This window comes from Schistocerca cancellata, chromosome 2 (genome assembly GCF_023864275.1).
Source record: "Schistocerca cancellata isolate TAMUIC-IGC-003103 chromosome 2, iqSchCanc2.1, whole genome shotgun sequence".
NCBI lineage: Eukaryota > Metazoa > Arthropoda > Insecta > Orthoptera > Acrididae > Schistocerca > Schistocerca cancellata.
In genome coordinates this window covers 1,099,163,841-1,099,173,658 of record NC_064627.1, presented here as the reverse complement: position 1 = coordinate 1,099,173,658, position 9,818 = coordinate 1,099,163,841, and the positions used below count along the sequence as shown (strand labels likewise).

Below are 9,818 nucleotides of genomic sequence, written 5' to 3'. Positions count from 1 at the left end.
TGCTTTTGCTGATATGACTTGCAATAACGACTGCGCGAAACGCCGCTATCTCGTTAGGGGTGCTACGGCAGACACCCTCTCGAGAACCCCGAAGACTTCTTGAGCCCTCGGCTGCGATGGGTTCCAGGCTGACAAAAGAACTGTCGTGTGTGCATTCGCGGATGAGAGAAAGGCTGAGGCAAGTTCGAGTGAACAAGGATGGACTCCTCGGCTGCGTCGTTTCCGTAGTGTAGCGGTTATCACGTCTGCTTCACACGCAGAAGGTCCCCGGTTCGATCCCGGGCGGGAACAGTATTTTCCTGCCTATGCCGTATTGTACTCCAGTGAGCCTCGTCGTGTGTGCATCTGCTGCATGTCCCTTCGTTTTGCAAGTACCACATTTATTGAATTTTTTAGTTACGATGGCAACATCACTACAAGTTGTCTGTGAAGTAAGGTGCACTCAAGCAGTTTCCGTGGTGTAGCGGTTATCACGTCTGCCTAACACGCAGAAGGTCCCCGGTTCGATCCCGGGCGGAAACACGTTTTCATCACTTTAAGCAAGACTTACTAACATGCATCTGCTACCATCTGTACCCGAAACCTTCGTAATTGCCTTCATGCGTCGGACCAGTGTGTCAATTGCTCACATCAAATAAGAAATTCATTTGATATTGGCGGCGAGCTTTTTGCGCTGACTCAGCCACTGACGTGCGATCAGTTTGCACAAAACGCTAGGGCTCGTCCGGGATTTGAACCCGGGACCTCCTGCACCCTAAGCAGGAATCATACCCCTAGACCAACGAGCCCTGTGGCACGTCGAATGCCAGTTATTCCAGTCCCTCGATGTCTTCCAGGGTGCTCTGGAAGTCTCGTTTAGGCTGGCGGGATGGGGGCGGCGCGAATTCCCGCGGTCGGCGGCCTTCCTGGGCTATTGGTACCTTCATGTAGAGGTGCCCCTGGGCTCGCACTGCCTGCTGCTGAGAAAGTGATTGCTTTTGCTGATATGACTTGCAATAACGATTGCGCGAAACGCCGCTATCTCGTTAGGGGTGCTACGGCAGACACCCTCTCGAGAACCCCGAAGACTTCTTGAGCCCTCGGCTGCGATGGGTTCCAGGCTGACAAAAGAACTGTCGTGTGTGCATTCGCGGATGAGAGAAAGGCTGAGGCAAGTTCGAGTGAACAAGGATGGACTCCTCGGCTCCGTCGTTTCCGTAGTGTAGCGGTTATCACGTCTGCTTCACACGCAGAAGGTCCCCGGTTCGATCCCGGGCGGGAACAGTATTTTCCTGCCTATGCCGTATTGTACTCCAGTGAGCCTCGTCGTGTGTGCATCTGCTGCATGTCCCTTCGTTTTGCAAGTACCACATTTATTGAATTTTTTAGTTACGATGGCAACATCACTACAAGTTGTCTGTGAAGTAAGGTGCACTCAAGCAGTTTCCGTGGTGTAGCGGTTATCACGTCTGCCTAACACGCAGAAGGTCCCCGGTTCGATCCCGGGCGGAAACACTTTTTCATCACTTTAAGCAAGACTTACTAACATGCATCTGCTACCATCTGTACCCGAAACCTTCGTAATTGCCTTCATGCGTCGGACCAGAGTGTCAATTGCTCACATCAAATAAGAAATTCATTTGACATTGGTGGCGAGCTTTTTGCGCTGACTCAGCCACTGACGTGCGATCAGTTTGCACAAAACGCTAGGGCTCGTCCGGGATTTGAACCAGGGACCTCCTGCACCCTAAGCAGGAATCATACCCCTAGACCAACGAGCCCTGTGGCACGTCGAATGCCAGTTATTCCAGTCCCTCGATGTCTTCCAGGGTGCTCTGGAAGTCTCGTTAGGCTGGCGGGATGGGGGCGACGCGAATTCCCGCGGTCGGCGGCCTTCCTGGGCTATTGGTACCTTCATGTAGTGCTGCCCCTGGGCTCGCACTGCCTGCTGCTGAGAAAGTGATTGCTTTTGCTGATATGACTTGCAATAACGACTGCGCGAAACGCCGCTATCTCGTTAGGGGTGCTACGGCAGACACCCTCTCGAGAACCCCGAAGACTTCTTGAGCCCTCGGCTGCGATGGGTTCCAGGCTGACAAAAGAACTGTCGTGTGTGCATTCGCGGATGAGAGAAAGGCTGAGGCAAGTTCGAGTGAACAAGGATGGACTCCTCGGCTGCGTCGTTTCCGTAGTGTAGCGGTTATCACGTCTGCTTCACACGCAGAAGGTCCCCGGTTCGATCCCGGGCGGGAACAGTATTTTCCTGCCTATGCCGTATTGTACTCCAGTGAGCCTCGTCGTGTGTGCATCTGCTGCATGTCCCTTCGTTTTGCAAGTACCACATTTATTGAATTTTTTAGTTACGATGGCAACATCACTACAAGTTGTCTGTGAAGTAAGGTGCACTCAAGCAGTTTCCGTGGTGTAGCGGTTATCACGTCTGCCTAACACGCAGAAGGTCCCCGGTTCGATCCTGGGCGGAAACACTTTTTCATCACTTTAAGCAAGACTTACTAACATGCATCTGCTACCATCTGTACCCGAAACCTTCGTAATTGCCTTCATGCGTCGGACCAGTGTGTCAATTGCTCACATCAAATAAGAAATTCATTTGATATTGGCGGCGAGCTTTTTGCGCTGACTCAGCCACTGACGTGCGATCAGTTTGCACAAAACGCTAGGGCTCGTCCGGGATTTGAACCCGGGACCTCCTGCACCCTAAGCAGGAATCATACCCCTAGACCAACGAGCCCTGTGGCACGTCGAATGCCAGTTATTCCAGTCCCTCGATGTCTTCCAGGGTGCTCTGGAAGTCTCGTTTAGGCTGGCGGGATGGGGGCGTCGCGAATTCCCGCGGTCGGCGGCCTTCCTGGGCTATTGGTACCTTCATGTAGTGCTGCCCCTGGGCTCGCACTGCCTGCTGCTGAGAAAGTGATTGCTTTTGCTGATATGACTTGCAATAACGACTGCGCGAAACGCCGCTATCTCGTTAGGGGTGCTACGGCAGACACCCTCTCGAGAACCCCGAAGACTTCTTGAGCCCTCGGCTGCGATGGGTTCCAGGCTGACAAAAGAACTGTCGTGTGTGCATTCGCGGATGAGAGAAAGGCTGAGGCAAGTTCGAGTGAACAAGGATGGACTCCTCGGCTGCGTCGTTTCCGTAGTGTAGCGGTTATCACGTCTGCTTCACACGCAGAAGGTCCCAGGTTCGATCCCGGGCGGGAACAGTATTTTCCTGCCTATGCCGTATTGTACTCCAGTGAGCCTCGTCGTGTGTGCATCTGCTGCATGTCCCTTCGTTTTGCAAGTACCACATTTATTGAATTTTTTAGTTACGATGGCAACATCACTACAAGTTGTCTGTGAAGTAAGGTGCACTCAAGCAGTTTCCGTGGTGTAGCGGTTATCACGTCTGCCTAACACGCAGAAGGTCCCCGGTTCGATCCTGGGCGGAAACACTTTTTCATCACTTTAAGCAAGACTTACTAACATGCATCTGCTACCATCTGTACCCGAAACCTTCGTAATTGCCTTCATGCGTCGGACCAGTGTGTCAATTGCTCACATCAAATAAGAAATTCATTTGATATTGGCGGCGAGCTTTTTGCGCTGACTCAGCCACTGACGTGCGATCAGTTTGCACAAAACGCTAGGGCTCGTCCGGGATTTGAACCCGGGACCTCCTGCACCCTAAGCAGGAATCATACCCCTAGACCAACGAGCCCTGTGGCACGTCGAATGCCAGTTATTCCAGTCCCTCGATGTCTTCCAGGGTGCTCTGGAAGTCTCGTTTAGGCTGGCGGGATGGGGGCGTCGCGAATTCCCGCGGTCGGCGGCCTTCCTGGGCTATTGGTACCTTCATGTAGTGCTGCCCCTGGGCTCGCACTGCCTGCTGCTGAGAAAGTGATTGCTTTTGCTGATATGACTTGCAATAACGACTGCGCGAAACGCCGCTATCTCGTTAGGGGTGCTACGGCAGACACCCTCTCGAGAACCCCGAAGACTTCTTGAGCCCTCGGCTGCGATGGGTTCCAGGCTGACAAAAGAACTGTCGTGTGTGCATTCGCGGATGAGAGAAAGGCTGAGGCAAGTTCGAGTGAACAAGGATGGACTCCTCGGCTCCGTCGTTTCCGTAGTGTAGCGGTTATCACGTCTGCTTCACACGCAGAAGGTCCCCGGTTCGATCCCGGGCGGGAACAGTATTTTCCTGCCTATGCCGTATTGTACTCCAGTGAGCCTCGTCGTGTGTGCATCTGCTGCATGTCCCTTCGTTTTGCAAGTACCACATTTATTGAATTTTTTAGTTACGATGGCAACATCACTACAAGTTGTCTGTGAAGTAAGGTGCACTCAAGCAGTTTCCGTGGTGTAGCGGTTATCACGTCTGCCTAACACGCAGAAGGTCCCCGGTTCGATCCTGGGCGGAAACACTTTTTCATCACTTTAAGCAAGACTTACTAACATGCATCTGCTACCATCTGTACCCGAAACCTTCGTAATTGCCTTCATGCGTCGGACCAGTGTGTCAATTGCTCACATCAAATAAGAAATTCATTTGATATTGGCGGCGAGCTTTTTGCGCTGACTCAGCCACTGACGTGCGATCAGTTTGCACAAAACGCTAGGGCTCGTCCGGGATTTGAACCCGGGACCTCCTGCACCCTAAGCAGGAATCATACCCCTAGACCAACGAGCCCTGTGGCACGTCGAATGCCAGTTATTCCAGTCCCTCGATGTCTTCCAGGGTGCTCTGGAAGTCTCGTTTAGGCTGGCGGGATGGGGGCGGCGCGAATTCCCGCGGTCGGCGGCCTTCCTGGGCTATTGGTACCTTCATGTAGAGGTGCCCCTGGGCTCGCACTGCCTGCTGCTGAGAAAGTGATTGCTTTTGCTGATATGACTTGCAATAACGATTGCGCGAAACGCCGCTATCTCGTTAGGGGTGCTACGGCAGACACCCTCTCGAGAACCCCGAAGACTTCTTGAGCCCTCGGCTGCGATGGGTTCCAGGCTGACAAAAGAACTGTCGTGTGTGCATTCGCGGATGAGAGAAAGGCTGAGGCAAGTTCGAGTGAACAAGGATGGACTCCTCGGCTCCGTCGTTTCCGTAGTGTAGCGGTTATCACGTCTGCTTCACACGCAGAAGGTCCCCGGTTCGATCCCGGGCGGGAACAGTATTTTCCTGCCTATGCCGTATTGTACTCCAGTGAGCCTCGTCGTGTGTGCATCTGCTGCATGTCCCTTCGTTTTGCAAGTACCACATTTATTGAATTTTTTAGTTACGATGGCAACATCACTACAAGTTGTCTGTGAAGTAAGGTGCACTCAAGCAGTTTCCGTGGTGTAGCGGTTATCACGTCTGCCTAACACGCAGAAGGTCCCCGGTTCGATCCCGGGCGGAAACACTTTTTCATCACTTTAAGCAAGACTTACTAACATGCATCTGCTACCATCTGTACCCGAAACCTTCGTAATTGCCTTCATGCGTCGGACCAGTGTGTCAATTGCTCACATCAAATAAGAAATTCATTTGATATTGGCGGCGAGCTTTTTGCGCTGACTCAGCCACTGACGTGCGATCAGTTTGCACAAAACGCTAGGGCTCGTCCGGGATTTGAACCCGGGACCTCCTGCACCCTAAGCAGGAATCATACCCCTAGACCAACGAGCCCTGTGGCACGTCGAATGCCAGTTATTCCAGTCCCTCGATGTCTTCCAGGGTGCTCTGGAAGTCTCGTTTAGGCTGGCGGGATGGGGGCGGCGCGAATTCCCGCGGTCGGCGGCCTTCCTGGGCTATTGGTACCTTCATGTAGAGGTGCCCCTGGGCTCGCACTGCCTGCTGCTGAGAAAGTGATTGCTTTTGCTGATATGACTTGCAATAACGATTGCGCGAAACGCCGCTATCTCGTTAGGGGTGCTACGGCAGACACCCTCTCGAGAACCCCGAAGACTTCTTGAGCCCTCGGCTGCGATGGGTTCCAGGCTGACAAAAGAACTGTCGTGTGTGCATTCGCGGATGAGAGAAAGGCTGAGGCAAGTTCGAGTGAACAAGGATGGACTCCTCGGCTCCGTCGTTTCCGTAGTGTAGCGGTTATCACGTCTGCTTCACACGCAGAAGGTCCCCGGTTCGATCCCGGGCGGGAACAGTATTTTCCTGCCTATGCCGTATTGTACTCCAGTGAGCCTCGTCGTGTGTGCATCTGCTGCATGTCCCTTCGTTTTGCAAGTACCACATTTATTGAATTTTTTAGTTACGATGGCAACATCACTACAAGTTGTCTGTGAAGTAAGGTGCACTCAAGCAGTTTCCGTGGTGTAGCGGTTATCACGTCTGCCTAACACGCAGAAGGTCCCCGGTTCGATCCCGGGCGGAAACACTTTTTCATCACTTTAAGCAAGACTTACTAACATGCATCTGCTACCATCTGTACCCGAAACCTTCGTAATTGCCTTCATGCGTCGGACCAGTGTGTCAATTGCTCACATCAAATAAGAAATTCATTTGATATTGGCGGCGAGCTTTTTGCGCTGACTCAGCCACTGACGTGCGATCAGTTTGCACAAAACGCTAGGGCTCGTCCGGGATTTGAACCCGGGACCTCCTGCACCCTAAGCAGGAATCATACCCCTAGACCAACGAGCCCTGTGGCACGTCGAATGCCAGTTATTCCAGTCCCTCGATGTCTTCCAGGGTGCTCTGGAAGTCTCGTTTAGGCTGGCGGGATGGGGGCGGCGCGAATTCCCGCGGTCGGCGGCCTTCCTGGGCTATTGGTACCTTCATGTAGAGGTGCCCCTGGGCTCGCACTGCCTGCTGCTGAGAAAGTGATTGCTTTTGCTGATATGACTTGCAATAACGATTGCGCGAAACGCCGCTATCTCGTTAGGGGTGCTACGGCAGACACCCTCTCGAGAACCCCGAAGACTTCTTGAGCCCTCGGCTGCGATGGGTTCCAGGCTGACAAAAGAACTGTCGTGTGTGCATTCGCGGATGAGAGAAAGGCTGAGGCAAGTTCGAGTGAACAAGGATGGACTCCTCGGCTCCGTCGTTTCCGTAGTGTAGCGGTTATCACGTCTGCTTCACACGCAGAAGGTCCCCGGTTCGATCCCGGGCGGGAACAGTATTTTCCTGCCTATGCCGTATTGTACTCCAGTGAGCCTCGTCGTGTGTGCATCTGCTGCATGTCCCTTCGTTTTGCAAGTACCACATTTATTGAATTTTTTAGTTACGATGGCAACATCACTACAAGTTGTCTGTGAAGTAAGGTGCACTCAAGCAGTTTCCGTGGTGTAGCGGTTATCACGTCTGCCTAACACGCAGAAGGTCCCCGGTTCGATCCCGGGCGGAAACACTTTTTCATCACTTTAAGCAAGACTTACTAACATGCATCTGCTACCATCTGTACCCGAAACCTTCGTAATTGCCTTCATGCGTCGGACCAGTGTGTCAATTGCTCACATCAAATAAGAAATTCATTTGATATTGGCGGCGAGCTTTTTGCGCTGACTCAGCCACTGACGTGCGATCAGTTTGCACAAAACGCTAGGGCTCGTCCGGGATTTGAACCCGGGACCTCCTGCACCCTAAGCAGGAATCATACCCCTAGACCAACGAGCCCTGTGGCACGTCGAATGCCAGTTATTCCAGTCCCTCGATGTCTTCCAGGGTGCTCTGGAAGTCTCGTTTAGGCTGGCGGGATGGGGGCGACGCGAATTCCCGCGGTCGGCGGCCTTCCTGGGCTATTGGTACCTTCATGTAGTGCTGCCCCTGGGCTCGCACTGCCTGCTGCTGAGAAAGTGATTGCTTTTGCTGATATGACTTGCAATAACGACTGCGCGAAACGCCGCTATCTCGTTAGGGGTGCTACGGCAGACACCCTCTCGAGAACCCCGAAGACTTCTTGAGCCCTCGGCTGCGATGGGTTCCAGGCTGACAAAAGAACTGTCGTGTGTGCATTCGCGGATGAGAGAAAGGCTGAGGCAAGTTCGAGTGAACAAGGATGGACTCCTCGGCTCCGTCGTTTCCGTAGTGTAGCGGTTATCACGTCTGCTTCACACGCAGAAGGTCCCCGGTTCGATCCCGGGCGGGAACAGTATTTTCCTGCCTATGCCGTATTGTACTCCAGTGAGCCTCGTCGTGTGTGCATCTGCTGCATGTCCCTTCGTTTTGCAAGTACCACATTTATTGAATTTTTTAGTTACGATGGCAACATCACTACAAGTTGTCTGTGAAGTAAGGTGCACTCAAGCAGTTTCCGTGGTGTAGCGGTTATCACGTCTGCCTAACACGCAGAAGGTCCCCGGTTCGATCCCGGGCGGAAACACGTTTTCATCACTTTAAGCAAGACTTACTAACATGCATCTGCTACCATCTGTACCCGAAACCTTCGTAATTGCCTTCATGCGTCGGACCAGTGTGTCAATTGCTCACATCAAATAAGAAATTCATTTGATATTGGCGGCGAGCTTTTTGCGCTGACTCAGCCACTGACGTGCGATCAGTTTGCACAAAACGCTAGGGCTCGTCCGGGATTTGAACCCGGGACCTCCTGCACCCTAAGCAGGAATCATACCCCTAGACCAACGAGCCCTGTGGCACGTCGAATGCCAGTTATTCCAGTCCCTCGATGTCTTCCAGGGTGCTCTGGAAGTCTCGTTTAGGCTGGCGGGATGGGGGCGACGCGAATTCCCGCGGTCGGCGGCCTTCCTGGGCTATTGGTACCTTCATGTAGTGCTGCCCCTGGGCTCGCACTGCCTGCTGCTGAGAAAGTGATTGCTTTTGCTGATATGACTTGCAATAACGACTGCGCGAAACGCCGCTATCTCGTTAGGGGTGCTACGGCAGACACCCTCTCGAGAACCCCGAAGACTTCTTGAGCCCTCGGCTGCGATGGGTTCCAGGCTGACAAAAGAACTGTCGTGTGTGCATTCGCGGATGAGAGAAAGGCTGAGGCAAGTTCGAGTGAACAAGGATGGACTCCTCGGCTCCGTCGTTTCCGTAGTGTAGCGGTTATCACGTCTGCTTCACACGCAGAAGGTCCACGGTTCGATCCCGGGCGGGAACAGTATTTTCCTGCCTATGCCGTATTGTACTCCAGTGAGCCTCGTCGTGTGTGCATCTGCTGCATGTCCCTTCGTTTTGCAAGTACCACATTTATTGAATTTTTTAGTTACGATGGCAACATCACTACAAGTTGTCTGTGAAGTAAGGTGCACTCAAGCAGTTTCCGTGGTGTAGCGGTTATCACGTCTGCCTAACACGCAGAAGGTCCCCGGTTCGATCCCGGGCGGAAACACGTTTTCATCACTTTAAGCAAGACTTACTAACATGCATCTGCTACCATCTGTACCCGAAACCTTCGTAATTGCCTTCATGCGTCGGACCAGTGTGTCAATTGCTCACATCAAATAAGAAATTCATTTGATATTGGCGGCGAGCTTTTTGCGCTGACTCAGCCACTGACGTGCGATCAGTTTGCACAAAACGCTAGGGCTCGTCCGGGATTTGAACCCGGGACCTCCTGCACCCTAAGCAGGAATCATACCCCTAGACCAACGAGCCCTGTGGCACGTCGAATGCCAGTTATTCCAGTCCCTCGATGTCTTCCAGGGTGCTCTGGAAGTCTCGTTTAGGCTGGCGGGATGGGGGCGGCGCGAATTCCCGCGGTCGGCGGCCTTCCTGGGCTATTGGTACCTTCATGTAGAGGTGCCCCTGGGCTCGCACTGCCTGCTGCTGAGAAAGTGATTGCTTTTGCTGATATGACTTGCAATAACGATTGCGCGAAACGCCGCTATCTCGTTAGGGGTGCTACGGCAGACACCCTCTCGAGAACCCCGAAGACTTC

At 53.0% G+C, this 9,818-nt stretch overlaps 30 non-coding genes across 30 annotated transcripts; 20 read left to right on the top strand and 10 right to left on the bottom strand.

Moving 5' to 3' along the window:
- Positions 1-218: 218 nt before the first annotated feature.
- Positions 219-291, top strand: Trnav-cac (transfer RNA valine (anticodon CAC)). Its single transcript has one exon. It is a non-coding gene; the product is annotated as a tRNA-Val (tRNA).
- A 158-nt stretch (positions 292-449) lies between these two features.
- Positions 450-522, top strand: Trnav-aac (transfer RNA valine (anticodon AAC)). The gene has a single exon. It is a non-coding gene; the product is annotated as a tRNA-Val (tRNA).
- A 194-nt stretch (positions 523-716) lies between these two features.
- Positions 717-788, bottom strand: Trnap-agg (transfer RNA proline (anticodon AGG)). The gene has a single exon. It is a non-coding gene; the product is annotated as a tRNA-Pro (tRNA).
- Positions 789-1,190: 402 nt separating this feature from the next.
- Positions 1,191-1,263, top strand: Trnav-cac (transfer RNA valine (anticodon CAC)). The gene has a single exon. It is a non-coding gene; the product is annotated as a tRNA-Val (tRNA).
- Positions 1,264-1,421: 158 nt separating this feature from the next.
- Trnav-aac (transfer RNA valine (anticodon AAC)) lies at positions 1,422-1,494 on the top strand. Its single transcript has one exon. It is a non-coding gene; the product is annotated as a tRNA-Val (tRNA).
- Positions 1,495-1,688: 194 nt separating this feature from the next.
- Positions 1,689-1,760, bottom strand: Trnap-agg (transfer RNA proline (anticodon AGG)). The gene has a single exon. It is a non-coding gene; the product is annotated as a tRNA-Pro (tRNA).
- A 401-nt stretch (positions 1,761-2,161) lies between these two features.
- Trnav-cac (transfer RNA valine (anticodon CAC)) lies at positions 2,162-2,234 on the top strand. The gene has a single exon. It is a non-coding gene; the product is annotated as a tRNA-Val (tRNA).
- Positions 2,235-2,392: 158 nt separating this feature from the next.
- Positions 2,393-2,465, top strand: Trnav-aac (transfer RNA valine (anticodon AAC)). Its single transcript has one exon. It is a non-coding gene; the product is annotated as a tRNA-Val (tRNA).
- A 194-nt stretch (positions 2,466-2,659) lies between these two features.
- On the bottom strand, positions 2,660-2,731 carry Trnap-agg (transfer RNA proline (anticodon AGG)). Its single transcript has one exon. It is a non-coding gene; the product is annotated as a tRNA-Pro (tRNA).
- Positions 2,732-3,133: 402 nt separating this feature from the next.
- On the top strand, positions 3,134-3,206 carry Trnav-cac (transfer RNA valine (anticodon CAC)). Its single transcript has one exon. It is a non-coding gene; the product is annotated as a tRNA-Val (tRNA).
- A 158-nt stretch (positions 3,207-3,364) lies between these two features.
- On the top strand, positions 3,365-3,437 carry Trnav-aac (transfer RNA valine (anticodon AAC)). The gene has a single exon. It is a non-coding gene; the product is annotated as a tRNA-Val (tRNA).
- Positions 3,438-3,631: 194 nt separating this feature from the next.
- Trnap-agg (transfer RNA proline (anticodon AGG)) lies at positions 3,632-3,703 on the bottom strand. Its single transcript has one exon. It is a non-coding gene; the product is annotated as a tRNA-Pro (tRNA).
- A 402-nt stretch (positions 3,704-4,105) lies between these two features.
- On the top strand, positions 4,106-4,178 carry Trnav-cac (transfer RNA valine (anticodon CAC)). The gene has a single exon. It is a non-coding gene; the product is annotated as a tRNA-Val (tRNA).
- A 158-nt stretch (positions 4,179-4,336) lies between these two features.
- On the top strand, positions 4,337-4,409 carry Trnav-aac (transfer RNA valine (anticodon AAC)). Its single transcript has one exon. It is a non-coding gene; the product is annotated as a tRNA-Val (tRNA).
- A 194-nt stretch (positions 4,410-4,603) lies between these two features.
- Trnap-agg (transfer RNA proline (anticodon AGG)) lies at positions 4,604-4,675 on the bottom strand. Its single transcript has one exon. It is a non-coding gene; the product is annotated as a tRNA-Pro (tRNA).
- Positions 4,676-5,077: 402 nt separating this feature from the next.
- Positions 5,078-5,150, top strand: Trnav-cac (transfer RNA valine (anticodon CAC)). The gene has a single exon. It is a non-coding gene; the product is annotated as a tRNA-Val (tRNA).
- Positions 5,151-5,308: 158 nt separating this feature from the next.
- Positions 5,309-5,381, top strand: Trnav-aac (transfer RNA valine (anticodon AAC)). Its single transcript has one exon. It is a non-coding gene; the product is annotated as a tRNA-Val (tRNA).
- Positions 5,382-5,575: 194 nt separating this feature from the next.
- Trnap-agg (transfer RNA proline (anticodon AGG)) lies at positions 5,576-5,647 on the bottom strand. The gene has a single exon. It is a non-coding gene; the product is annotated as a tRNA-Pro (tRNA).
- A 402-nt stretch (positions 5,648-6,049) lies between these two features.
- Positions 6,050-6,122, top strand: Trnav-cac (transfer RNA valine (anticodon CAC)). The gene has a single exon. It is a non-coding gene; the product is annotated as a tRNA-Val (tRNA).
- Positions 6,123-6,280: 158 nt separating this feature from the next.
- On the top strand, positions 6,281-6,353 carry Trnav-aac (transfer RNA valine (anticodon AAC)). The gene has a single exon. It is a non-coding gene; the product is annotated as a tRNA-Val (tRNA).
- Positions 6,354-6,547: 194 nt separating this feature from the next.
- Positions 6,548-6,619, bottom strand: Trnap-agg (transfer RNA proline (anticodon AGG)). Its single transcript has one exon. It is a non-coding gene; the product is annotated as a tRNA-Pro (tRNA).
- Positions 6,620-7,021: 402 nt separating this feature from the next.
- Positions 7,022-7,094, top strand: Trnav-cac (transfer RNA valine (anticodon CAC)). Its single transcript has one exon. It is a non-coding gene; the product is annotated as a tRNA-Val (tRNA).
- A 158-nt stretch (positions 7,095-7,252) lies between these two features.
- On the top strand, positions 7,253-7,325 carry Trnav-aac (transfer RNA valine (anticodon AAC)). The gene has a single exon. It is a non-coding gene; the product is annotated as a tRNA-Val (tRNA).
- A 194-nt stretch (positions 7,326-7,519) lies between these two features.
- On the bottom strand, positions 7,520-7,591 carry Trnap-agg (transfer RNA proline (anticodon AGG)). Its single transcript has one exon. It is a non-coding gene; the product is annotated as a tRNA-Pro (tRNA).
- Positions 7,592-7,993: 402 nt separating this feature from the next.
- On the top strand, positions 7,994-8,066 carry Trnav-cac (transfer RNA valine (anticodon CAC)). Its single transcript has one exon. It is a non-coding gene; the product is annotated as a tRNA-Val (tRNA).
- A 158-nt stretch (positions 8,067-8,224) lies between these two features.
- Trnav-aac (transfer RNA valine (anticodon AAC)) lies at positions 8,225-8,297 on the top strand. The gene has a single exon. It is a non-coding gene; the product is annotated as a tRNA-Val (tRNA).
- A 194-nt stretch (positions 8,298-8,491) lies between these two features.
- On the bottom strand, positions 8,492-8,563 carry Trnap-agg (transfer RNA proline (anticodon AGG)). Its single transcript has one exon. It is a non-coding gene; the product is annotated as a tRNA-Pro (tRNA).
- Positions 8,564-8,965: 402 nt separating this feature from the next.
- Trnav-cac (transfer RNA valine (anticodon CAC)) lies at positions 8,966-9,038 on the top strand. The gene has a single exon. It is a non-coding gene; the product is annotated as a tRNA-Val (tRNA).
- Positions 9,039-9,196: 158 nt separating this feature from the next.
- On the top strand, positions 9,197-9,269 carry Trnav-aac (transfer RNA valine (anticodon AAC)). The gene has a single exon. It is a non-coding gene; the product is annotated as a tRNA-Val (tRNA).
- A 194-nt stretch (positions 9,270-9,463) lies between these two features.
- Positions 9,464-9,535, bottom strand: Trnap-agg (transfer RNA proline (anticodon AGG)). The gene has a single exon. It is a non-coding gene; the product is annotated as a tRNA-Pro (tRNA).
- Positions 9,536-9,818: the final 283 nt, after the last annotated feature.